This window comes from Hydractinia symbiolongicarpus, chromosome 11, assembly GCF_029227915.1.
Source record: "Hydractinia symbiolongicarpus strain clone_291-10 chromosome 11, HSymV2.1, whole genome shotgun sequence".
Taxonomy (NCBI): domain Eukaryota; kingdom Metazoa; phylum Cnidaria; class Hydrozoa; order Anthoathecata; family Hydractiniidae; genus Hydractinia; species Hydractinia symbiolongicarpus.
Window position 1 is genome coordinate 14,990,608 of NC_079885.1, and position 22,162 is coordinate 15,012,769.

General features: G+C 40.7%; 24 non-coding genes and 15 pseudogenes across 24 annotated transcripts; all 39 read left to right on the forward strand.

Moving 5' to 3' along the window:
- The first annotated feature begins 410 nt into the window (after window positions 1–410).
- LOC130618500 (5S ribosomal RNA) lies at window positions 411–529 on the forward strand (annotated as a pseudogene).
- Window positions 530–979: 450 nt separating this feature from the next.
- On the forward strand, window positions 980–1,098 carry LOC130615211 (5S ribosomal RNA). Its single transcript, XR_008976301.1, has one exon. It is a non-coding gene; the product is annotated as a 5S ribosomal RNA (ribosomal RNA).
- Window positions 1,099–1,548: 450 nt separating this feature from the next.
- LOC130617335 (5S ribosomal RNA) lies at window positions 1,549–1,667 on the forward strand. Its single transcript, XR_008978413.1, has one exon. It is a non-coding gene; the product is annotated as a 5S ribosomal RNA (ribosomal RNA).
- Window positions 1,668–2,117: 450 nt separating this feature from the next.
- Window positions 2,118–2,236, forward strand: LOC130618508 (5S ribosomal RNA; annotated as a pseudogene).
- A 450-nt stretch (window positions 2,237–2,686) lies between these two features.
- On the forward strand, window positions 2,687–2,805 carry LOC130618721 (5S ribosomal RNA; annotated as a pseudogene).
- Window positions 2,806–3,255: 450 nt separating this feature from the next.
- On the forward strand, window positions 3,256–3,374 carry LOC130615223 (5S ribosomal RNA). Its single transcript, XR_008976313.1, has one exon. It is a non-coding gene; the product is annotated as a 5S ribosomal RNA (ribosomal RNA).
- A 450-nt stretch (window positions 3,375–3,824) lies between these two features.
- LOC130617087 (5S ribosomal RNA) lies at window positions 3,825–3,943 on the forward strand. The gene has a single exon (XR_008978164.1). It is a non-coding gene; the product is annotated as a 5S ribosomal RNA (ribosomal RNA).
- Window positions 3,944–4,393: 450 nt separating this feature from the next.
- On the forward strand, window positions 4,394–4,512 carry LOC130617356 (5S ribosomal RNA). Its single transcript, XR_008978434.1, has one exon. It is a non-coding gene; the product is annotated as a 5S ribosomal RNA (ribosomal RNA).
- A 449-nt stretch (window positions 4,513–4,961) lies between these two features.
- On the forward strand, window positions 4,962–5,080 carry LOC130617538 (5S ribosomal RNA). Its single transcript, XR_008978615.1, has one exon. It is a non-coding gene; the product is annotated as a 5S ribosomal RNA (ribosomal RNA).
- Window positions 5,081–5,530: 450 nt separating this feature from the next.
- Window positions 5,531–5,649, forward strand: LOC130618304 (5S ribosomal RNA). Its single transcript, XR_008979378.1, has one exon. It is a non-coding gene; the product is annotated as a 5S ribosomal RNA (ribosomal RNA).
- Window positions 5,650–6,099: 450 nt separating this feature from the next.
- On the forward strand, window positions 6,100–6,218 carry LOC130617720 (5S ribosomal RNA). Its single transcript, XR_008978797.1, has one exon. It is a non-coding gene; the product is annotated as a 5S ribosomal RNA (ribosomal RNA).
- A 450-nt stretch (window positions 6,219–6,668) lies between these two features.
- On the forward strand, window positions 6,669–6,787 carry LOC130618619 (5S ribosomal RNA; annotated as a pseudogene).
- Window positions 6,788–7,237: 450 nt separating this feature from the next.
- LOC130618738 (5S ribosomal RNA) lies at window positions 7,238–7,356 on the forward strand (annotated as a pseudogene).
- Window positions 7,357–7,806: 450 nt separating this feature from the next.
- Window positions 7,807–7,925, forward strand: LOC130617435 (5S ribosomal RNA). Its single transcript, XR_008978513.1, has one exon. It is a non-coding gene; the product is annotated as a 5S ribosomal RNA (ribosomal RNA).
- Window positions 7,926–8,375: 450 nt separating this feature from the next.
- Window positions 8,376–8,494, forward strand: LOC130617499 (5S ribosomal RNA). The gene has a single exon (XR_008978577.1). It is a non-coding gene; the product is annotated as a 5S ribosomal RNA (ribosomal RNA).
- A 450-nt stretch (window positions 8,495–8,944) lies between these two features.
- Window positions 8,945–9,063, forward strand: LOC130617721 (5S ribosomal RNA). Its single transcript, XR_008978798.1, has one exon. It is a non-coding gene; the product is annotated as a 5S ribosomal RNA (ribosomal RNA).
- A 450-nt stretch (window positions 9,064–9,513) lies between these two features.
- On the forward strand, window positions 9,514–9,632 carry LOC130618658 (5S ribosomal RNA; annotated as a pseudogene).
- Window positions 9,633–10,082: 450 nt separating this feature from the next.
- Window positions 10,083–10,201, forward strand: LOC130615428 (5S ribosomal RNA). Its single transcript, XR_008976516.1, has one exon. It is a non-coding gene; the product is annotated as a 5S ribosomal RNA (ribosomal RNA).
- A 450-nt stretch (window positions 10,202–10,651) lies between these two features.
- LOC130617427 (5S ribosomal RNA) lies at window positions 10,652–10,770 on the forward strand. Its single transcript, XR_008978504.1, has one exon. It is a non-coding gene; the product is annotated as a 5S ribosomal RNA (ribosomal RNA).
- Window positions 10,771–11,220: 450 nt separating this feature from the next.
- On the forward strand, window positions 11,221–11,339 carry LOC130618703 (5S ribosomal RNA; annotated as a pseudogene).
- A 450-nt stretch (window positions 11,340–11,789) lies between these two features.
- On the forward strand, window positions 11,790–11,908 carry LOC130616710 (5S ribosomal RNA). The gene has a single exon (XR_008977790.1). It is a non-coding gene; the product is annotated as a 5S ribosomal RNA (ribosomal RNA).
- Window positions 11,909–12,358: 450 nt separating this feature from the next.
- LOC130618704 (5S ribosomal RNA) lies at window positions 12,359–12,477 on the forward strand (annotated as a pseudogene).
- Window positions 12,478–12,927: 450 nt separating this feature from the next.
- Window positions 12,928–13,046, forward strand: LOC130615325 (5S ribosomal RNA). Its single transcript, XR_008976414.1, has one exon. It is a non-coding gene; the product is annotated as a 5S ribosomal RNA (ribosomal RNA).
- Window positions 13,047–13,496: 450 nt separating this feature from the next.
- LOC130618496 (5S ribosomal RNA) lies at window positions 13,497–13,615 on the forward strand (annotated as a pseudogene).
- Window positions 13,616–14,065: 450 nt separating this feature from the next.
- LOC130617357 (5S ribosomal RNA) lies at window positions 14,066–14,184 on the forward strand. The gene has a single exon (XR_008978435.1). It is a non-coding gene; the product is annotated as a 5S ribosomal RNA (ribosomal RNA).
- A 450-nt stretch (window positions 14,185–14,634) lies between these two features.
- On the forward strand, window positions 14,635–14,753 carry LOC130618308 (5S ribosomal RNA). Its single transcript, XR_008979382.1, has one exon. It is a non-coding gene; the product is annotated as a 5S ribosomal RNA (ribosomal RNA).
- A 450-nt stretch (window positions 14,754–15,203) lies between these two features.
- On the forward strand, window positions 15,204–15,323 carry LOC130618739 (5S ribosomal RNA; annotated as a pseudogene).
- Window positions 15,324–15,773: 450 nt separating this feature from the next.
- On the forward strand, window positions 15,774–15,892 carry LOC130617298 (5S ribosomal RNA). Its single transcript, XR_008978375.1, has one exon. It is a non-coding gene; the product is annotated as a 5S ribosomal RNA (ribosomal RNA).
- Window positions 15,893–16,341: 449 nt separating this feature from the next.
- On the forward strand, window positions 16,342–16,460 carry LOC130616470 (5S ribosomal RNA). The gene has a single exon (XR_008977552.1). It is a non-coding gene; the product is annotated as a 5S ribosomal RNA (ribosomal RNA).
- A 450-nt stretch (window positions 16,461–16,910) lies between these two features.
- On the forward strand, window positions 16,911–17,028 carry LOC130617133 (5S ribosomal RNA). The gene has a single exon (XR_008978210.1). It is a non-coding gene; the product is annotated as a 5S ribosomal RNA (ribosomal RNA).
- Window positions 17,029–17,479: 451 nt separating this feature from the next.
- Window positions 17,480–17,598, forward strand: LOC130616788 (5S ribosomal RNA). Its single transcript, XR_008977867.1, has one exon. It is a non-coding gene; the product is annotated as a 5S ribosomal RNA (ribosomal RNA).
- A 450-nt stretch (window positions 17,599–18,048) lies between these two features.
- On the forward strand, window positions 18,049–18,167 carry LOC130616789 (5S ribosomal RNA). The gene has a single exon (XR_008977868.1). It is a non-coding gene; the product is annotated as a 5S ribosomal RNA (ribosomal RNA).
- A 449-nt stretch (window positions 18,168–18,616) lies between these two features.
- LOC130618678 (5S ribosomal RNA) lies at window positions 18,617–18,735 on the forward strand (annotated as a pseudogene).
- Window positions 18,736–19,185: 450 nt separating this feature from the next.
- Window positions 19,186–19,304, forward strand: LOC130618679 (5S ribosomal RNA; annotated as a pseudogene).
- Window positions 19,305–19,754: 450 nt separating this feature from the next.
- On the forward strand, window positions 19,755–19,873 carry LOC130616790 (5S ribosomal RNA). The gene has a single exon (XR_008977869.1). It is a non-coding gene; the product is annotated as a 5S ribosomal RNA (ribosomal RNA).
- A 450-nt stretch (window positions 19,874–20,323) lies between these two features.
- LOC130618680 (5S ribosomal RNA) lies at window positions 20,324–20,442 on the forward strand (annotated as a pseudogene).
- A 450-nt stretch (window positions 20,443–20,892) lies between these two features.
- Window positions 20,893–21,011, forward strand: LOC130618267 (5S ribosomal RNA). Its single transcript, XR_008979340.1, has one exon. It is a non-coding gene; the product is annotated as a 5S ribosomal RNA (ribosomal RNA).
- A 450-nt stretch (window positions 21,012–21,461) lies between these two features.
- On the forward strand, window positions 21,462–21,580 carry LOC130618681 (5S ribosomal RNA; annotated as a pseudogene).
- Window positions 21,581–22,030: 450 nt separating this feature from the next.
- On the forward strand, window positions 22,031–22,149 carry LOC130618734 (5S ribosomal RNA; annotated as a pseudogene).
- Window positions 22,150–22,162: the final 13 nt, after the last annotated feature.

Sequence of the window (22,162 nt, forward strand, 5' to 3'; positions counted from 1 at the left end):
GACGTATCTTTTTTACGCAATAGCCGCTGAGTAAATCAAGAAAGAGACATGATTAGAAGTTGCTTTCCCTTCAAAACGGCTACAATCGTGCTGCAATAAATGCGCCACGTCGCAAATGAATGGATTACGAGCATGAGACAAAGAAAATGGCGATGTAGTTACTTTGCTAATTAACTTTGTCATATGAAAATTAAGTCTGCAAGTACACTAGATTGCCTACGTTGGAACTTTTTACCGGAAATCATAAAGCGCATTATTGTTGTAAAGAATCGATAGCGCTTAAAAAGAGCTGTCAAATGCACATAAACACGACCTATTTCGAATGATCCAGTCAAGAAATATGACCTTTAAAGTTTGAACCATTTTCGATGTAATGTGCTAATAAATCGTAGATATCTGCCCGTTTGTTTGTCTACGACCATACCACGATGAACACACCTGTTCTTGTCCGATCAGGGAAGTTAAGCATCGTCGGGCCGGGATAGTACCTGGATGGGGGACCGCCTGGGATCTCCCGGTGTCGTAGGCTATTGACTTTTTCACGTTACATTATTTATCATTACGACTGTGACGTATCTTTTTTACGCAATAACCGCCGAGTAAATCAAGTAAGGGACGTGATTAGAAGTTGCTTTCCCTTCAAAAAGGCTACAATCTTGCTGCTATATATGCGCCACGTCGCAAATGAATGGATTACGAGCGTCAGACAAAGAAAATGGCGATGTAGTTACTTTGCTAATTAACTTTGTCATATGAAAATTAAGTCTGAAAGTACCCTAGATTGCCTTCGTTGGAACTTTTTACCCGAAGTCTTAAAGCGCATGGTTGTCGTGAATAATGGATAGCGCTTGAAAAGAGCTTTCAAATGCACATAAACACGACCTATTTCGGATAATCCAGTCAAGAAATATGACCTTTAAAGTTTGAACCATTTTTGATGTAATGTGCTAATAAATCGTAGATATCTGCCCGTTTGTTTGTCTACGACCATACCACGATGAACACACCTGTTCTCGTCCGATCACGGAAGTTAAGCATCGTCGGGCCGGGATAGTACTTGGATGGGGGACCACCTGGGAACTCCTGGTGTCGTAGGCTATTGACTTTTTCACGTTACATTATTTATCATTACGACTGTGACGTATCTTTTTAACGCAATAGCCGCTGAGTAAATCAAGAAAGAGACATGATTAGAAGTTGCTTTCCCTTCAAAACGGCTACAATCGTGCTGCAATAAATGCGCCACGTCGCAAATGAATGGATTACGAGCATGAGACAAAGAAAATGGCGATGTACTTACTTTGCTAACTAACTTTGTCATATGAAAATTAAGTCTGAAAGTACCCTAGATTGCCTACGTTGGAACTTTTTACCGGAAATCTTAAAGCGCATTATTGTCGTAAAGAATCGATAGCGCTTAAAAGGAGCTTTCAAATGCACATAAACACGAACTATTTCCGATCACCCAGTCAAGAATTATGATCTTTAAAGTTTAAACCATTTTCGATGTAATGTGCTAATAAATCATAGATATCTACACGTATGTTTGTCTACGACCATACCACGATGAACACACCTGTTCTCGTCCGATCACGGAAGTTAAGCATCGTCGGGCCGGGATAGTACTTGGATGGGGGACCGCCTAGGATCTCCCGGTGTCGTAGGCTATTGACTTTTTCACGTTCCATTATTTATCATTACGACTGTGACGTATCTTTTTTACGCAAAAGCCGCTGAGTAAATCAAGTAAGGGACGTGATTAGAAGTTCCTTTCCCTTCAAAAAGGCTACAATCTTGCTGCAATAAATGCGCCACGTCGCAAATGAATGGATTACGAGCGTCAGACAAAGAAAATGGCGACGTAGTTACTTTGCTAATTAAGTTTGTCATATGAAAATTAAGTCTGCAAGTACCCTAGATTGCCTTCGTTGGAACTTTTTACCGGAAATCATAAAGCGCATTATTGTTGTAAAGAATCGATAGCGCTTAAAAAGAGCTGTCATATGCACATAAACACGACCTATTTCGGATAATCCAGTCAAGAATTATGACCTTTAAAGTTTAAACCATTTTCGATGTAATGTGCTAATAAATCGTAGATATCTGCCCGTTTGTTTGTCTACGACCATACCACGATGAACACACCTATTCTTGTCCGATCACAGAAGTTAAGCATCGTCGGGGCGGGATAGTACTTGGATGGGTGACCGCCTGGGATATCCCGGTGTCGTAGGCTATTGACTTTTTCACGTTACATTATTTATCATTACGACTGGGACGTATCTTTCTTACGCAATAGCCGCCGAGTAAATCAAGTAAGGGACATGATTAGAAGCTTCTTTCCCTTAAAAAGGGCTACAATCTTGCTGCAATAAATGCGCCACGTCGCAAATGAATGGATTAAGAGCGTCAGACAAAGAAAATGGCGATGTAGTTACTTTGCTAATTAACTTTGTCATATGAAAATTAAGTCTGCAAGTACACTAGATTGCCTCTGTTGGAACTTTTTACCGGAAATCATAAAGCGCATTATTGTTGTAAAGAATCGATAGCGCTTAAAAAGAGCTGTCAAATGCACATAAACACGACCTATTTCGAATGATCCAGTCAAGAAATATGACCTTTAAAGTTTGAACCATTTTCGATGTAATGTGCTAATAAATCGTAGATATCTGCCCGTTTGTTTGTCTACGACCATACCACGATGAACACACCTGTTCTTGTCCGATCAGGGAAGTTAAGCATCGTCGGGCCGGGATAGTACCTGGATGGGGGACCGCCCGGTATCTCCCGGTGTCGTAGGCTATTGACTTTTTCACGTTACATTATTTATCATTACGACTGTGACGTATCTTTTTTACGCAATAACCGCCGAGTAAATCAAGTAAGGGACGTGATTAGAAGTTGCTTTCCCTTCAAAAAGGCTACAATCTTGCTGCTATATATGCGCCGCGTCGCAAATGAATGGATTACGAGCGTCAGACAAAGAAAATGGCGATGTAGTTACTTTGCTAATTAACTTTGTCATATGAAAATTAAGTCTGAAAGTACCCTAGATTGCCTTCGTTGGAACTTTTTACCCGAAATCTTAAAGCGCATGGTTGTCGTGAATAATGGATAGCGCTTGAAAAGAGCTTTCAAATGCACATAAACACGACCTATTTCGGATAATCCAGTCAAGAAATATGACCTTTAAAGTTTGAACCATTTTTGATGTAATGTGCTAATAAATCGTAGATATCTGCCCGTTTGTTTGTCTACGACCATACCACGATGAACACACCTGTTCTCGTCCGATCACGGAAGTTAAGCATCGTCGGGCCGGGATAGTACTTGGATGGGGGACCACCTGGGAACTCCTGGTGTCGTAGGCTATTGACTTTTTCACGTTACATTATTTATCATTACGACTGTGACGTATCTTTTTTACGCAATAGCCGCTGAGTAAATCAAGAAAGAGACATGATTAGAAGTTGCTTTCCCTTCAAAACGGCTACAATCGTGCTGCAATAAATGCGCCACGTCGCAAATGAATGGATTACGAGCATGAGACAAAGCAAATGGCGATGTACTTACTTTGCTAACTAACTTTGTCATATGAAAATTAAGTCTGAAAGTACCCTAGATTGCCTACGTTGGAACTTTTTACCGGAAATCTTAAAGCGCATTATTGTCGTAAAGAATCGATAGCGCTTAAAAGGAGCTTTCAAATGCACATAAACACGAACTATTTCGAATGATCCACTCAAGAAATATGACCTTTAAAGTTTGAACCATTTTCGATGTAATGTGCTAATAAATCGTAGATATCTGCCCGTTTGTTTGTCTACGACCATACCACGATGAACACACCTGTTCTCGTCCGATCACGGAAGTTAAGCATCGTCGGGCCGGGATAGCACTTGGATGGGGGACCGCTTGGGAACTCCCGGTGTCGTAGGCTATTGACTTTTTCACGTTACATTATTTATTATTACGACTGTGACGTATCTTTTTTACGCAATAGCCGCTGAGTAAATCAAGTAAGGGACGTGATTAGAAGTTGCTTTCCCTTCAAAACGGCTACAATCTTGCTGCAATAAATGCGCCACGTCGCAAATAAATGGATTACGAGCGTCAGACAAAGAAAATGGCGATGTAGTTAATTTGCTAATTAACTTTGTCATATGAAAATTAAGTCTGAAATTACCCTAGATTGCCTTCGTTGGAACTTTTTACCGGAAATCATAAAGCGCATTATTGTTGTAAAGAATCGACAGCGCTTAAAAAGAGCTGTCAAATGCACATAAACACGACCTATTTCGAATGATCCAGTCAAGAAATATGACCTTTAAAGTTTGAACCATTTTCGATGTAATGTGCTAATAAATCGTAGATATCTGCCCGGTTGTTTGTCTACGACCATACCACGATGAACACACCTGTTCTCGTCCGATCACGGAAGTAAAGCATCGTCGTGCCGGGATAGTACTTGGATGGGGGACCGCCTGGGAACTCCCGGTGTCGTAGGCTATTGACTTTTTCACGTTACATTATTTATCATTACGACTGTGACGTATCTTTTTTACGCAATAGCCGCTGAGTAAATCAAGTAAGGGACGTTATTAGAAGTTTCTTTCCCTTTAAAACGGCTACGATCTGGCTGCAATAAATGCGCCACGTCGCAAATCAATGGATTACGAGCGTCAGACAAAGAAAATGGCGATGTAGTTAATTTGCTAATTAACTTTGTCATATGGAAATTAAGTCTGCAAGTACCCTAGATTGCCTTCGTTGGAACTTTTTACCGGAAATCATAAAGCGCATTTTTGTTGTCAAGAATCGATAGCGCTTAAAAAGAGCTGTCAAATGCACATAAACGCGACCTATTTCGAATGATCCAGTCAAAAAATATGACCTTTAAAGTTTGAACCATTTTCGATGTAATGTGCTAATAAATCGTAGATATGTGCCGTTTGTTTGTCTACGACCATACCACGATGAACACACCTGTTCTCGTCCGATCACGGAAGTTAAGCATCGTCGGGTCGGGATAGTACTTGGATGGGGGACCGCCTGGGATCTCCCGGTGTCGTAGGCTATTGACTATTTCACGTTACATTATTTATCATTACGACTGTGACGTATCTTTTTTACGCAATAGCCGCTGAGTAAATCAAGTAAGGGACGTGATTAGAAGTTGCTTTCCCTTCAAAACGGCTACAATCTTGCTGCAATAAATGCGCCACGTCGCAAATAAATGGATTACGAGCGTCAGACAAAGAAAATGGCGATGTAGTTACTTTGCTAATTAACTTTGTCATATGAAAATTAAGTCTGAAAGTACCCTAGATTTCCTTCGTTGCAACTTTTTACCGGAAATCTTAAAGCGCATGGTTGTTGTCAAGAATCGATAGCGCTTAAAAAGAGCTGTCAAATGCACATAAACACGACCTATTTCGAATGATCCAGTCAAGAAATATGACCTTTAAAGTTTAAACCATTTTCGATGTAATGTGCTAATAAATCGTAGATATCTGCCCGGTTGTTTGTCTACGACCATACCACGATGAACACACCTGTTCTCGTCCAATCAGGGAAGTTAAGCATCGTCGGGCCGGGATAGTACCTGGATGGGGGACCGCCTGGGAACGCCCGGTGTCGTAGGCTATTGACTTTTTCACGTTACATTATTTATCATTACGACTGTGACGTATCTTTTTTACGCAATAGCCGCTGAGTTAATCAAGTAAGGGACGTGATTAGAAGTTGCTTTCCCTTCAAAAAGGCTATAATCTTGCTGCAATAAATGCGCCACGTCGCAAATGAATGGATTGCGAGCGTCAGACAAAGAAAATGGCGATGTAGTTACTTTGCTAATTAACTTTGTCATATGAAAATTAAGTCTGCAAGTACACTAGATTGCCTCTGTTGGAACTTTTTACCGGAAATCATAAAGCGCATTATTGTTGTAAAGAATCGATAGCGCTTAAAAAGAGCTGTCAAATGCACATAAACACGACCTATTTCGAATGATCCAGTCAAGAAATATGACCTTTAAAGTTTGAACCATTTTCGATGTAATGTGCTAATAAATCGTAGATATCTGCCGGTTTGTTTGTCTACGACCATACCACGATGAACACACCTGTTCTTGTCCGATCACGGAAGTTAAGCATCGTCGGGCCGGGATAGTACTTGGATGGGGGACCGCCTGGGATCTCCCGGTGTCGTAGGCTATTGACTTTTTCACGTTACATTATTTATCATTACGACTGTGACGTAACTTTTTTACGCAATAGCCGCCGAGTAAATCAAGTAAGGGACGTGATTAGAAGTTGCTTTCCCTTCAAAAAGGCTACAATCTTGCTGCAATAAATGCGCCACGTCGCAAATGAATGGATTACGAGCGTCAGACAAAGAAAATGGCGATGTGGTTACTTTGCTAATTAACTTTGTCATATGAAAATTAAGTCTGAAAGTACCCTAGATTGCCTTCGTTGGAACTTTTTACCCGAAATCTTAAAGCGCATGGTTGTCGTGAATAATGGATAGCGCTTGAAAAGAGCTTGCCAATGCACATAAACACGACCTATTTCGGATAATCCAGTCAAGAATTATGACCTTTAAAGTTTAAACCATTTTCGATGTAATGTGGTAATAAATCGTAGATATCTGCCCGATTGTTTGTCTACGACCATACCACGATGAACACACCTATTCTTGTCCGATCACGGAAGTTAAGCATCGTCGGGGCGGGATAGTACTTGGATGGGTGACCGCCTGGGATATCCCGGTGTCGTAGGCTATTGACTTTTTCACGTTACATTATTTATCATTACGACTGGGACGTATCTTTCTTACGCAATAGCCGCCGAGTAAATCAAGTAAGGGACATGATTAGAAGCTTCTTTCCCTTAAAAAGGGCTACAATCTTGCTGCAATAAATGCGCCACGTCGCAAATGAATGGATTAAGAGCGTCAGACAAAGAAAATGGCGATGTAGTTACTTTGCTAATTAACTTTGTCATATGAAAATTAAGTCTGCAAGTACACTAGATTGCCTCTGTTGGAACTTTTTACCGGAAATCATAAAGCGCATTATTGTTGTAAAGAATCGATAGCGCTTAAAAAGAGCTGTCAAATGCACATAAACACGACCTATTTCGAATGATCCAGTCAAGAAATATGACCTTTAAAGTTTGAACCATTTTCGATGTAATGTGCTAATAAATCGTAGATATCTGCCCGTTTGTTTGTCTACGACCATACCACGATGAACACACCTGTTCTTGTCCGTTCAGGGAAGTTAGGCATCGTCGGGCCGGGATAGTACCTGGATGGGGGACCGCCTGGGATCTCCCGGTGTCGTAGGCTATTGACTTTTTCACGTTACATTATTTATCATTACGACTGTGACGTATCTTTTTTACGCAATAACCGCCGAGTAAATCAAGTAAGGGACGTGATTAGAAGTTGCTTTCCCTTCAAAAAGGCTACAATTTTGCTTTTATATATGCGCCACGTCGCAAATGAATGGATTACGAGCGTCAGACAAAGAAAATGGCGATGTAGTTACTTTGCTAATTAACTTTGTCATATGAAAATTAAGTCTGAAAGTACCCTAGATTGCCTTCGTTGGAACTTTTTACCCGAAATCTTAAAGCGCATGGTTGTCGTGAATAATGGATAGCGCTTGAAAAGAGCTTTCAAATGCACATAAACACGACCTATTTCGGATAATCCAGTCAAGAAATATGACCTTTAAAGTTTGAACCATTTTTGATGTAATGTGCTAATAAATCGTAGATATCTGCCCGTTTGTTTGTCTACGACCATACCACGATGAACACACCTGTTCTCGTCCGATCACGGAAGTTAAGCATCGTCGGGCCGGGATAGTACTTGGATGGGGGACCGCCTGGGAACTCCTGGTGTCGTAGGCTATTGACTTTTTCACGTTACATTATTTATCATTACGACTGTGACGTATCTTTTTTACGCAATAGCCGCTGAGTAAATCAAGAAAGAGACATGATTAGAAGTTGCTTTCCCTTCAAAACGGCTACAATCGTGCTGCAATAAATGCGCCACGTCGCAAATGAATAGATTACGAGCATGAGACAAAGAAAATGGCGATGTACTTACTTTGCTAACTAACTTTGTCATATGAAAATTAAGTCTGAAAGTACCCTAGATTGCCTACGTTGGAACTTTTTACCGGAAATCTTAAAGCGCATTATTGTCGTAAAGAATCGATAGCGCTTAAAAGGAGCTTTCAAATGCACATAAACACGAACTATTTCCGATCACCCAGTCAAGAATTATGATCTTTAAAGTTTAAACCATTTTCGATGTAATGTGCTAATAAATCATAGATATCTACACGTATGTTTGTCTACGACCATACCACGATGAACACACCTGTTCTCGTCCGATCACGGAAGTTAAGCATCGTCGGGCCGGGATAGTACTTGGATGGGGGACCGCCTGGGATCTCCCGGTGTCGTATGCTATTGACTTTTTCACGTTACATTATTTATCATTACGACTGTGACGTATCTTTTTTACGCAATAGCCGCTGAGTTAATCAAGTAAGGGACGTGATTAGAAGTTGCTTTCCCTTCAAAAAGGCTATAATCTTGCTGCAATAAATGCGCCACGTCGCAAATGAATGGATTGCGAGCGTCAGACAAAGAAAATGGCGATGTAGTTACTTTGCTAATTAACTTTGTCATATGAAAATTAAGTCTGCAAGTACACTAGATTGCCTCTGTTGGAACTTTTTACCGGAAATCATAAAGCGCATTATTGTTGTAAAGAATCGATAGCGCTTAAAAAGAGCTGTCAAATGCACATAAACACGACCTATTTCGAATGATCCAGTCAAGAAATATGACCTTTAAAGTTTGAACCATTTTCGATGTAATGTGCTAATAAATCGTAGATATCTGCCCGTTTGTTTGTCTACGACCATACCACGATGAACACACCTGTTCTTGTCCGATCACGGAAGTTAAGCATCGTCGGGCCGGGATAGTACTTGGATGGGGGACCGCCTGGGATCTCCCGGTGTCGTAGGCTATTGACTTTTTCACGTTACATTATTTATCATTACGACTGTGACGTAACTTTTTTACGCAATAGCCGCCGAGTAAATCAAGTAAGGGACGTGATTAGAAGTTGCTTTCCCTTCAAAAAGGCTACAATCTTGCTGCAATAAATGCGCCACGTCGCAAATGAATGGATTACGAGCGTCAGACAAAGAAAATGGCGATGTAGTTACTTTGCTAATTAACTTTGTCATATGAAAATTAAGTCTGAAAGTACCCTAGATTGCCTTCGTTGGAACTTTTTACCCGAAATCTTAAAGCGCATGGTTGTCGTGAATAATGGATAGCGCTTGAAAAGAGCTTGCAAATGCACATAAACACGACCTATTTCGGATAATCCAATCAAGAATTATGACCTTTAAAGTTTGAACCATTTTCGATGTAATGTGCTAATAAATCGTAGATATCTGCCCGTTTGTTTGTCTACGACCATACCACGATGAACACACCTGTTCTTGTCCGTTCAGGGAAGTTAAGCATCGTCGGGCCGGGATAGTACCTGGATGGGGGACCGCCTGGGATCTCCCGGTGTCGTAGGCTATTGACTTTTTCACGTTACATTATTTATCATTACGACTGTGACGTATCTTTTTTACGCAATAACCGCCGAGTAAATCAAGTAAGGGACGTGATTAGAAGTTGCTTTCCCTTCAAAAAGGCTACAATTTTGCTTTTATATATGCGCCACGTCGCAAATGAATGGATTACGAGCGTCAGACAAAGAAAATGGCGATGTAGTTACTTTGCTAATTATTTTTGTCATATGAAAATTAAGTCTGAAAGTACCCTAGATTGCCTTCGTTGGAACTTTTTACCCGAAATCTTAAAGCGCATGGTTGTCGTAAATAATGGATAGCGCTTGAAAAGAGCTTTCAAATGCACATAAACACGACCTATTTCGGATAATCCAGTCAAGAAATATGACCTTTAAAGTTTGAACCATTTTTGATGTAATGTGCTAATAAATCGTAGATATCTGCCCGTTTGTTTGTCTACGACCATACCACGATGAACACACCTGTTCTCGTCCGATCACGGAAGTTAAGCATCGTCGGGCCGGGATAGTACTTGGATGGGGAACCGCCTGGGAACTCCTGGTGTCGTAGGCTATTGACTTTTTCACGTTACATTATTTATCATTACGACTGTGACGTATCTTTTTTACGCAATAGCCGCTGAGTAAATCAAGAAAGAGACATGATTAGAAGTTGCTTTCCCTTCAAAACGGCTACAATCGTGCTGCAATAAATGCGCCACGTCGCAAATGAATAGATTACGAGCATGAGACAAAGAAAATGGCGATGTACTTACTTTGCTAACTAACTTTGTCATATGAAAATTAAGTCTGAAAGTACCCTAGATTGCCTACGTTGGAACTTTTTACCGGAAATCTTAAAGCGCATTATTGTCGTAAAGAATCGATAGCGCTTAAAAGGAGCTTTCAAATGCACATAAACACGAACTATTTCCGATCACCCAGTCAAGAATTATGATCTTTAAAGTTTAAACCATTTTCGATGTAATGTGCTAATAAATCATAGATATCTACACGTATGTTTGTCTACGACCATACCACGATGAACACACCTGTTCTCGTCCGATCACGGAAGTTAAGCATCGTCGGGCCGGGATAGTACTTGGATGGGGGACCGCCTGGGATCTCTCGGTGTCGTAGGCTATTGACTTTTTCACGTTACATTATTTATCATTACGACTGTGACGTATCTTTTTTACGCAATAGCCGCTGAGTAAATCAAGTAAGGGACGTGATTAGAAGTTCCTTTCCCTTCAAAAAGGCTACAATCTTGCTGCAATAAATGCGCCACGTCGCAAATGAATGGATTAAGAGCGTCAGACAAAGAAAATGGCGATCTAGTTACTTTGCTAATTAACTTTGTCATATGAAAATTAAGTCTGCAAGTACACTAGATTGCCTCTGTTGGAACTTTTTACCGGAAATCATAAAGCGCATTATTGTTGTAAAGAATCGATAGCGCTTAAAAAGAGCTGTCAAATGCACATAAACACGACCTATTTCGAATGATCCAGTCAAGAAATATGACCTTTAAAGTTTGAACCATTTTCGATGTAATGTGCTAATAAATCGTAGATATCTGCCCGTTTGTTTTTCTACGACCATACCACGATGAACACACCTGTTCTTGTCCGTTCAGGGAAGTTAAGCATCGTCGGGCCGGGATAGTACCTGGATGGGGGACCGCCTGGGATCTCCCGGTGTCGTAGGCTATTGACTTTTTCACGTTACATTATTTATCATTACGACTGTGACGTATCTTTTTTACGCAATAACCGCCGAGTAAATCAAGTAAGGGACGTGATTAGAAGTTGCTTTCCCTTCAAAAAGGCTACAATCTTGCTGCTATATATGCGCCACGTCGCAAATGAATGGATTACGAGCGTCAGACAAAGAAAATGGCGATGTAGTTACTTTGCTAATTAACTTTGTCATATGAAAATTAAGTCGGAAAGTACCCTAGATTGCCTTCGTTGGAACTTTTTACCCGAAATCTTAAAGCGCATTATTGTCGTAAAGAATCGATAGCGCTTAAAAGGAGCTTTCAAATGCACATAAACACGAACTATTTCCGATCACCCAGTCAAGAATTATGATCTTTAAAGTTTAAACCATTTTCGATGTAATGTGCTAATAAATCATAGATATCTACACGTATGTTTGTCTACGACCATACCACGATGAACACACCTGTTCTCGTCCGATCACGGAAGTTAAGCATCGTCGGGCCGGGATAGTACTTGGATGGGGGACCGCCTGGGATCTCCCGGTGTCGTAGGCTATTGACTTTTTCACGTTCCATTATTTATCATTACGACTGTGACGTATCTTTTTTACGCAATAGCCGCTGAGTAAATCAAGTAAGGGACGTGATTAGAAGTTCCTTTCCCTTCAAAAAGGCTACAATCTTGCTGCAATAAATGCGCCACGTCGCAAATGAATGGATTAAGAGCGTCAGACAAAGAAAATGGCGATCTAGTTACTTTGCTAATTAACTTTGTCATATGAAAATTAAGTCTGCAAGTACACTAGATTGCCTCTGTTGGAACTTTTTACCGGAAATCATAAAGCGCATTATTGTTGTAAAGAATCGATAGCGCTTAAAAAGAGCTGTCAAATGCACATAAACACGACCTATTTCGAATGATCCAGTCAAGAAATATGACCTTTAAAGTTTGAACCATTTTCGATGTAATGTGCTAATAAATCGTAGATATCTGCCCGTTTGTTTTTCTACGACCATACCACGATGAACACACCTGTTCTTGTCCGTTCAGGGAAGTTAAGCATCGTCGGGCCGGGATAGTACCTGGATGGGGGACCGCCTGGGATCTCCCGGTGTCGTAGGCTATTGACTTTTTCACGTTACATTATTTATCATTACGACTGTGACGTATCTTTTTTACGCAATAACCGCCGAGTAAATCCAGTAAGGGACGTGATTAGAAGTTGCTTTCCCTTCAAAAAGGCTACAATCTTGCTGCTAGATATGCGCCACGTCGCAAATGAATGGATTACGAGCGTCAGACAAAGAAAATGGCGATGTAGTTACTTTGCTAATTAACTTTGTCATATGAAAATTAAGTCGGAAAGTACCCTAGATTGCCTTCGTTGGAACTTTTTACCCGAAATCTTAAAGCGCATGGTTGTCGTAAATAATGGATAGCGCTTGAAAAGAGCTTTCAAATGCACATAAACACGACCTATTTCGGATAATCCAGTCAAGAAATATGACCTTTAAAGTTTGAACCATTTTTGATGTAATGTGCTAATAAATCGTAGATATCTGCCCGTTTGTTTGTCTACGACCATACCACGATGAACACACCTGTTCTCGTCCGATCACGGAAGTTAAGCATCGTCGGGCCGGGAAAGTACTTGGATGGGGGACCGCCTGGGAACTCCTGGTGTCGTAGGCTATTGACTTTTTCACGTTACATTATTTATCATTACGACTGTGACGTATCTTTTTTACGCAATAGCCGCTGAGTAAATCAAGTAAGGGACGTGATTAGAAGTTCCTTTCCTTTCAAAAAGGCTACAATCTTGCTGCAATAAATGCGCCACGTCGCAAATGAATGGATTACGAGCGTCAGACAAAGAAAATGGCGACGTAGTTACTTTGCTAATTAACTTTGTCATATGAAAATTAAGTCTGCAAGTACCCTAGATTGCCTTCGTTGGAACTTTTTACCGGAAATCATAAAGCGCATTATTGTTGTAAAGAATCGATAGCGCTTAAAAAGAGCTGTCATATGCACATAAACACGACCTATTTCGAATGATCCACTCAAGAAATATGACCTTTAAAGTTTGAACCATTTTCGATGTAATGTGCTAATAAATCGTAGATATCTGCCCGTTTGTTTGTCTACGACCATACCACGATGAACACACCTGCTCTGGTCCGATCACGGAAGTAAAGCATCGTCGTGCCGGGATAGTACTTGGATGGGGGACCGCCTGGGAACTCCCGGTGTCGTAGGCTATTGACTTTTTCACGTTACATTATTTATCATTACGACTATGACGTATCTTTTTTACGCAATAGCCGCTGAGTAAATCAAGTAAGGGACGTTATTAGAAGTTTCTTTCCCTTCAAAACGGCTACGATCTGGCTGCAATAAATGCGCCACGTCGCAAATCAATGGATTACGAGCGTCAGACAAAGAAAATGGCGATGTAGTTAATTTGCTAATTAACTTTGTCATATGAAAATTAAGTCTGCAAGTACCCTAGATTGCCTTCGTTGGAACTTTTTACCGGAAATCATAAAGCGCATTATTGTTGTAACGAATCGATAGCGCTTAAAAAGAGCTGTCAAATGCACATAAACACGACCTATTTCGAATGATCCAGTCAAGAAATATGACCTTTAAAGTTTGAACCATTTTCGATGTAATGTGCTAATAAATCGTAGATATCTGCCCGTTTGTTTGTCTACGACCATACCACGATGAACACACCTGTTCTCGTCCGATCACGGAAGTAAAGCATCGTCGTGCCGGGATAGTACTTGGATGGGGGACCGCCTGGGAACTCCCGGTGTCGTAGGCTATTGACTTTTTCACGTTACATTATTTATCATTACGACTGTGACGTATCTTTTTTACGCAATAGCCGCTGAGTAAATCAAGTAAGGGACGTTATTAGAAGTTTCTTTCCCTTCAAAACGGCTACGATCTGGCTGCAATAAATGCGCCACGTCGCAAATCAATGGATTACGAGCGTCAGACAAAGAAAATGGCGATGTAGTTAATTTGCTAATTAACTTTGTCATATGAAAATTAAGTCTGCAAGTACCCTAGATTGCCTTCGTTGGAACTTTTTACCGGAAATCATAAAGCGCATTATTGTTGTCGAGAATCGATAGCGCTTAAAAAGAGCTGTCAAATGCACATAAACGCGACCTATTTCGAATGATCCAGTCAAAAAATATGACCTTTAAAGTTTGAACCATTTTCGATGTAATGTGCTAATAAATCGTAGATATCTGCCCGTTTGTTTGTCTACGACCATACCACGATGAACACACCTGTTCTCGTCCGATCACGGAAGTTAAGCATCGTCGGGTCGGGATAGCTCTTGGATGGGGGACCGCCTGGGATCTCCCGGTGTCGTAGGCTATTGACTATTTCACGTTACATTATTTATCATTACGACTGTGACGTATCTTTTTTACGCAATAGCCGCTGAGTAAATCAAGTAAGGGACGTGATTAGAAGTTGTTTTCCCTTCAAAACGGCTACAATCTTGCTGCAATAAATGCGCCACGTCGCAAATAAATGGATTACGAGCGTCAGACAAAGAAAATGGCGATGTAGTTACTTTGCTAATTAACTTTGTCATATGAAAATTAAGTCTGAAAGTACCCTAGATTTCCTTCGTTGCAACTTTTTACCGGAAATCTTAAAGCGCATGGTTGTTGTCAAGAATCGATAGCGCTTAAAAAGAGCTGTCAAATGCACATAAACACGACCTATTTCGAATGATCCAGTCAAAAAATATGACCTTTAAAGTTTGGACCATTTTCGATGTAATGTGCTAATAAATCGTAGATATCTGCCCGTTTGTTTGTCTACGACCATACCACGATGAACACACCTGTTCTCGTCCGATCACGGAATTTCAGCATCGTCGGGTCGGGATAGTACTTGGATGGGGGATCCGCCTGGGATCTCCCGGTGTCGTAGGCTATTGACTATTTCACGTTACATTATTTATCATTACGACTGTGACGTATCTTTTTTACGCAATAGCCGCTGAGTAAATCAAGTAAGGGACGTGATTAGAAGTTGCTTTCCCTTCAAAACGGCCACAATCTTGCTGCAATAAATGCGCCACGTCGCAAATAAATGGATTACGAGCGTCAGACAAAGAAAATGGCGATGTAGTTACTTTGCTAATTAACTTTGTCATATGAAAATTAAGTCTGAAAGTACCCTAGATTTCCTTCGTTGCAACTTTTTACCGGAAATCTTAAAGCACATGGTTGTCGTAAAGAATCGATAGCGCTTAAAAAGAGCTTTCAAATGCACATAAACACGACCTATTTCGGATGATCCAGTCAAGAATTATGACCTTTAAAGTTTAAACCATTTTCGATGTAATGTGCTAATAAATCGTAGATATCTGCCCGTTTGTTTGTCTACGACCATACCACGATGAACACACCTGTTTTCGTCCGATCACGGAAGTTAGGCATCGTCGGGCCGGGATAGTACTTGGATGGGGGACCGCCTGGGAACTCCCGGTGTCGTAGGCTATTGACTTTTTCCGTTAAATTATTTATCATTACGACTGTGACGTATCTTTTTTACGCAATAGCCGCTGAGTAAATCAAGAAAGAGACATGATTAGAAGTTGATTTTCCTTCAAAACGGCTACGATCTGGCAGCAATAAATGCGCCAAGTCGCAAATGAATGGATTACGAGCGTCAGACAAAGAAAATGGCGATGTAGTTAAGTTGCTAATTAACTTTGTCATATGAAAATTAAGTCTGAAAGTACCCTAGATTGCCTTCGTTGGAACTTTTTACCGGAAATCTTAAAGCGCATGGTTGTCGTAATTAATGGATAGCGCTTGAAATGACCTTTCAAATGCACATAAACACGACCTATTTCGGATAATCCAGTCAAGAAATATGACCTTTAAAGTTTAAACCATTTTCGATGTAATGTGCTAATAAATCGTAGATATCTGCCCGTTTGTTTGTCTACGACCATACCACGATGAACACACCTGCTCTCGTCCGATCACGGAAGTTAAGCATCGTCGGGCCGGGATAGTACTTGGATGGGGGACCGCCTGGGAACTCCCGGTGTCGTAGGCTATTTACTTTTTCACGTTACATTATTTATCATTACGACTGTGACGTATCTTTTTTACGCAATAGCCGCTGAGTAAATCAAGAAAGAGACATAATTAGAAGTTGCTTTCCCTTCAAACCGGCTACCATCGTGCTGCAATAAATGCGCCACGTCGCAAATGAATGGATTACGAGCGTCAGACTAAGAAAATGGCGATGTACTTACTTTGCTAACTAACTTTGTCATATGAAAATTAAGTCTGAAAGTACCCTAGATTGCCTTCGTTGGAATTTTTTACCGGAAAACTTAAAGCGCATGGTTGTCGTAATTAATGGATAGCGCTTGAAATGAGCTTTCAAATGCACATAAACACGACCTATTTCGAATGATCCAGTCAAGAAATATGACCTTTAAAGTTTAAACCATTTTCGATGTAATGTGCTAATAAATCGTAGATATCTGCCCGTTTGTTTGTCTACGACCATACCACGATGAACACACCTGTTCTCGTCCGATCACGGAAGTTAAGCATCGTCGGGCCGGAATAGTACTTGGATGGGGACCGCCTGGGAACTCCCGGTGTCGTAGGCTATTGACTTTTTCACGTTACATGTTTTATCATTACGACTGTTGACGTATCTTTTTTACGCAATAGCCGCTGAGTAAATCAAGTAAGGGACTTGATTAGAAGTTTCTTTCCCTTCAAAACGGCTACGATCTGGCTGCAATAAATGCGCCACGTCGCAAATGAATGGATTACTAGCGTCAGACAAAGAAAATGGCGATGTTGGTAATTTGCTAATTAACTTTGTCATATGAAAATTAAGTCTGAAAGTACCCTAGATTGCCTTCGTTGGAACTTTTTACCGGAATTCTTAAAGCGCATGGTTGTCGTAATTAATGGATAGCGCTTGAAATGAGCTTTCAAGTGCACATAAACACGACCTATTTCGGATGATCCAGTCAAGAAATATGATCTTTAAAGTTTAAACCATTTTCGATGTAATGTGCTAATAAATCGTAGATATCTGCCCGTTTGTTTGTCTACGACCATACCACGATGAACACACCTGTTCTCGTCCGATCACGGAAGTTAAGCATCGTCGGGCCGGGATAGTACTTGGATGGGGGACAGCCTGGGAACTCCTGGTGTCGTAGGCTATTGACTTTTTCACGATACATTATTTATCATTACGACTGTGACGTATCTTTTTTACGCAATAGCCGCTGAGTAAATCAAGTAAGGGACTTAATTAGAAGTTTCTTTCCCTTCAAAACGGCTACGATCTGGCTGCAATAAATGCGCCACGTCGCAAATGAATGGATTACGAGCGTCAGACAAAGAAAATGGCGATGTAAGTAATTTGCTAATTAACTTTGTCATATGAAAATTAAGTCTGAAAGTACCCTAGATTGCCTTCGTTGGAACTTTTTACCGGAAATCTTAAAGCGCATGGTTGTCGTAATTAATGGATAGCGCTTGAAATGAGCTTTCAAGTGCACATAATCCCGACCTATTTCGGATGATCCAGTCAAGAAATATGATCTTCAAAGTTTAAACCATTTTCGATGTAATGTGCTAATAAATCGTAGATATCTGCCCGTTTGTTTGTCTACGACCATACCACGATGAACACACCTGTTCTCGTCCGATCACGGAAGTTAAGCATCGTCGGGCCGGGATAGTACTTGGATGGGGGACAGCCTGGGAACTCCTGGTGTCGTAGGCTATTGACTTTTTCACGTTACATTATTTATCATTACGAATGTGACGTATCTTTTTTACGCAATAGCCGCTGAGTAAATGAAGTAAGGGACGTTATTAGAAGTTTCTTTCCCTTCAAAACGGCTACGATCTGGCTGCAATAAATGCGCCACGTCGCAAATCAATGGATTACGAGCGTCAGACAAAGAAAATGGCGATGTAGTTAATTTGCTAATTAACTTTGTCATATGAAAATTAAGTCTGCAAGTACCCTAGATTGCTTCGTTGGAACTTTTTACCGGAAATCATAAAGCGCATTATTGTTGTAAAGAATTAATTGCGCTTAAAAAGAGCTGTCAAATGCACATAAACACGACCTATTTCGAATGATCCAGTCAAGAAATATGACCTTTAAAGTTTGAATTATTTTCGATGTAATGTGCTAATAAATCGTAGATATCTGCCCGTTTGTTTGTCTACGACCATACCGCGATGAACACACCTGTTCTCGTCCCATCACGGAAGTTAAGCATCTTCGGGCCGGGATAGTACTTGGATGGGGGACCGCGTGGGATCTCCCGGTATCGTAGGCTATTGACTATTTCACGTTACATTATTTATTATTACGACTGTGACGTATCTTTTTTACGCAATAGCCGCTGAGTAAATCAAGTAAGGGACGTGATTAGAAGTTTCTTTCCCTTCAAAACGGCTACGATCTGGCTGCAATAAATGCGCCACGTCGCAAATCAATGGATTACGAGCGTCAGACAAAGAAAATGGCGATGTAGTTAATTTGCTAATTAACTTTGTCATATGAAAATTAAGTCTGCAAGTACCCTAGATTGCCTTCGTTGGAACTTTTTACCGGAAATCATAAAGCGCATTATTGTTGTAAAGAATTGATTGCGCTTAAAAAGAGCTGTCAAATGCACATAAACACGACCTATTTCGAATGATCCAGTCAAGAAATATGACCTTTAAAGTTTGAATTATTTTCGATGTAATGTGCTAATAAATCGTAGATATCTGCCCGTTTGTTTGTCTACGACCATACCGCGATGAACACACCTGTTCTCGTCCCATCACGGAAGTTAAGCATCTTCGGGCCGGGATAGTACTTGGATGGGGGACCGCGTGGGATCTCCCGGTATCGTAGGCTATTGACTATTTCACGTTACATTATTTATTATTACGACTGTGACGTATCTTTTTTACGCAATAGCCGCTGAGTAAATCAAGTAAGGGACGTGATTAGAAGTTTCTTTCCCTTCAAAACGGCTACGATCTGGCAGCAATAAATGCGCCACGTCGCAAATGAATGGATTCCGAGCGTCACACAAAGAAAATGGCGAAGTAGTTACTTTGCTAATTAACTTTGTCATATGAAAATTAAGTCTGAAAGTACCCTAGATTGCCTTCGTTGGAACTTTTTACCGGAAATCTTAAAGCGCATGGTTGTCGTAATTAATGGATAGCGCTTGAAATGAGCTTTCAAGTGCACATAAACACGACCTATTTCGGATGATCCAGTCAAGAAATATGATCTTCAAAGTTTAAACCATTTTCGATGTAATGTGCTAATAAATCGTAGATATCTGCCCGTTTGTTTGTCTACGACCATACCACGATGAACACACCTGTTCTCGTCCGATCACGGAAGTTAAGCATCGTCGGGCCGGGATAGTACTTGGATGGGGGACAGCCTGGGAACTCCTGGTGTCGTAGGCTATTGACTTTTTCACGTTACATTATTTATCATTACGAATGTGACGTATCTTTTTTACGCAATAGCCGCTGAGTAAATGAAGTAAGGGACGTTATTAGAAGTTTCTTTCCCTTCAAAACGGCTACGATCTGGCTGCAATAAATGCGCCACGTCGCAAATCAATGGATTACGAGCGTCAGACAAAGAAAATGGCGATGTAGTTAATTTGCTAATTAACTTTGTCATATGAAAATTAAGTCTGCAAGTACCCTAGATTGCCTTCGTTGGAACTTTTTACCGGAAATCATAAAGCGCATTATTGTTGTAAAGAATTGATTGCGCTTAAAAAGAGCTGTCAAATGCACATAAACACGACCTATTTCGAATGATCCAGTCAAGAAATATGACCTTTAAAGTTTGAATTATTTTCGATGTAATGTGCTAATAAATCGTAGATATCTGCCCGTTTGTTTGTCTACGACCATACCGCGATGAACACACCTGTTCTCGTCCCATCACGGAAGTTAAGCATCTTCGGGCCGGGATAGTACTTGGATGGGGGACCGCGTGGGATCTCCCGGTATCGTAGGCTATTGACTATTTCACGTTACATTATTTATTATTACGACTGTGACGTATCTTTTTTACGCAATAGCCGCTGAGTAAATCAAGTAAGGGACGTGATTAGAAGTTTCTTTCCCTTCAAAACGGCTACGATCTGGCAGCAATAAATGCGCCACGTCGCAAATGAATGGATTCCGAGCGTCAGACAAAGAAAATGGCGATGTAGTTAATTTGCTAATTAACTTTGTCATATGAAAATTAAGTCTGCAAGTACCCTAGATTGCCTTCGTTGGAACTTTTTACCGGAAATCATAAAGCGCATTATTGTTGTAAAGAATTGATTGCGCTTAAAAAGAGCTGTCAAATGCACATAAACACGACCTATTTCGAATGATCCAGTCAAGAAATATGACCTTTAAAGTTTGAATTATTTTCGATGTAATGTGCTAATAAATCGTAGATATCTGCCCGTTTGTTTGTCTACGACCATACCGCGATGAACACACCTGTTCTCGTCCGATCACGGAAGTTAAGCATCTTCGGGCCGGGATAGTACTTGGATGGGGGACCGCGTGGGATCTCCCGGTATCGTAGGCTATTGACTATTTCACGTTACATTATTTATTATTACGACTGTGACGTATCTTTTTTACGCAATAGCCGCTGAGTAAATCAAGTAAGGGACGTGATTAGAAGTTTCTTTCCCTTCAAAACGGCTACGATCTGGCTGCAATAAATGCGCCACGTCGCAAATCAATGGATTACGAGCGTCAGACAAAGAAAATGGCGATGTAGTTAATTTGCTAATTAACTTTGTCATATGAAAATTAAGTCTGCAAGTACCCTAGATTGCCTTCGTTGGAACTTTTTACCGGAAATCATAAAGCGCATTATTGTTGTAAAGAATTGATTGCGCTTAAAAAGAGCTGTCAAATGCACATAAACACGACCTATTTCGAATGATCCAGTCAAGAAATATGACCTTTAAAGTTTGAATTATTTTCGATGTAATGTGCTAATAAATCGTAGATATCTGCCCGTTTGTTTGTCTACGACCATACCGCGATGAACACACCTGTTCTCGTCCCATCACGGAAGTTAAGCATCTTCGGGCCGGGATAGTACTTGGATGGGGGACCGCGTGGGATCTCCCGGTATCGTAGGCTATTGACTATTTCACGTTACATTATTTATTATTACGACTGTGACGTATCTTTTTTACGCAATAGCCGCTGAGTAAATCAAGTAAGGGACGTGATTAGAAGTTTGTTTCCCTTCAAAACGGCTACGATCTGGCTGCAATAAATGCGCCACGTCGCAAATCAATGGATTACGAGCGTCAGACAAAGAAAATGGCGATGTAGTTAATTTGCTAATTAACTTTGTCATATGAAAATTAAGTCTGCAAGTACCCTAGATTGCCTTCGTTGGAACTTTTTACCGGAAATCATAAAGCGCATTATTGTTGTAAAGAATTGATTGCGCTTAAAAAGAGCTGTCAAATGCACATAAACACGACCTATTTCGAATGATCCAGTCAAGAAATATGACCTTTAAAGTTTGAATTATTTTCGATGTAATGTGCTAATAAATCGTAGATATCTGCCCGTTTGTTTGTCTACGACCATACCGCGATGAACACACCTGTTCTCGTCCCATCACGGAAGTTAAGCATCTTCGGGCCGGGATAGTACTTGGATGGGGGACCGCGTGGGATCTCCCGGTATCATAGGCTATTGACTATTTCA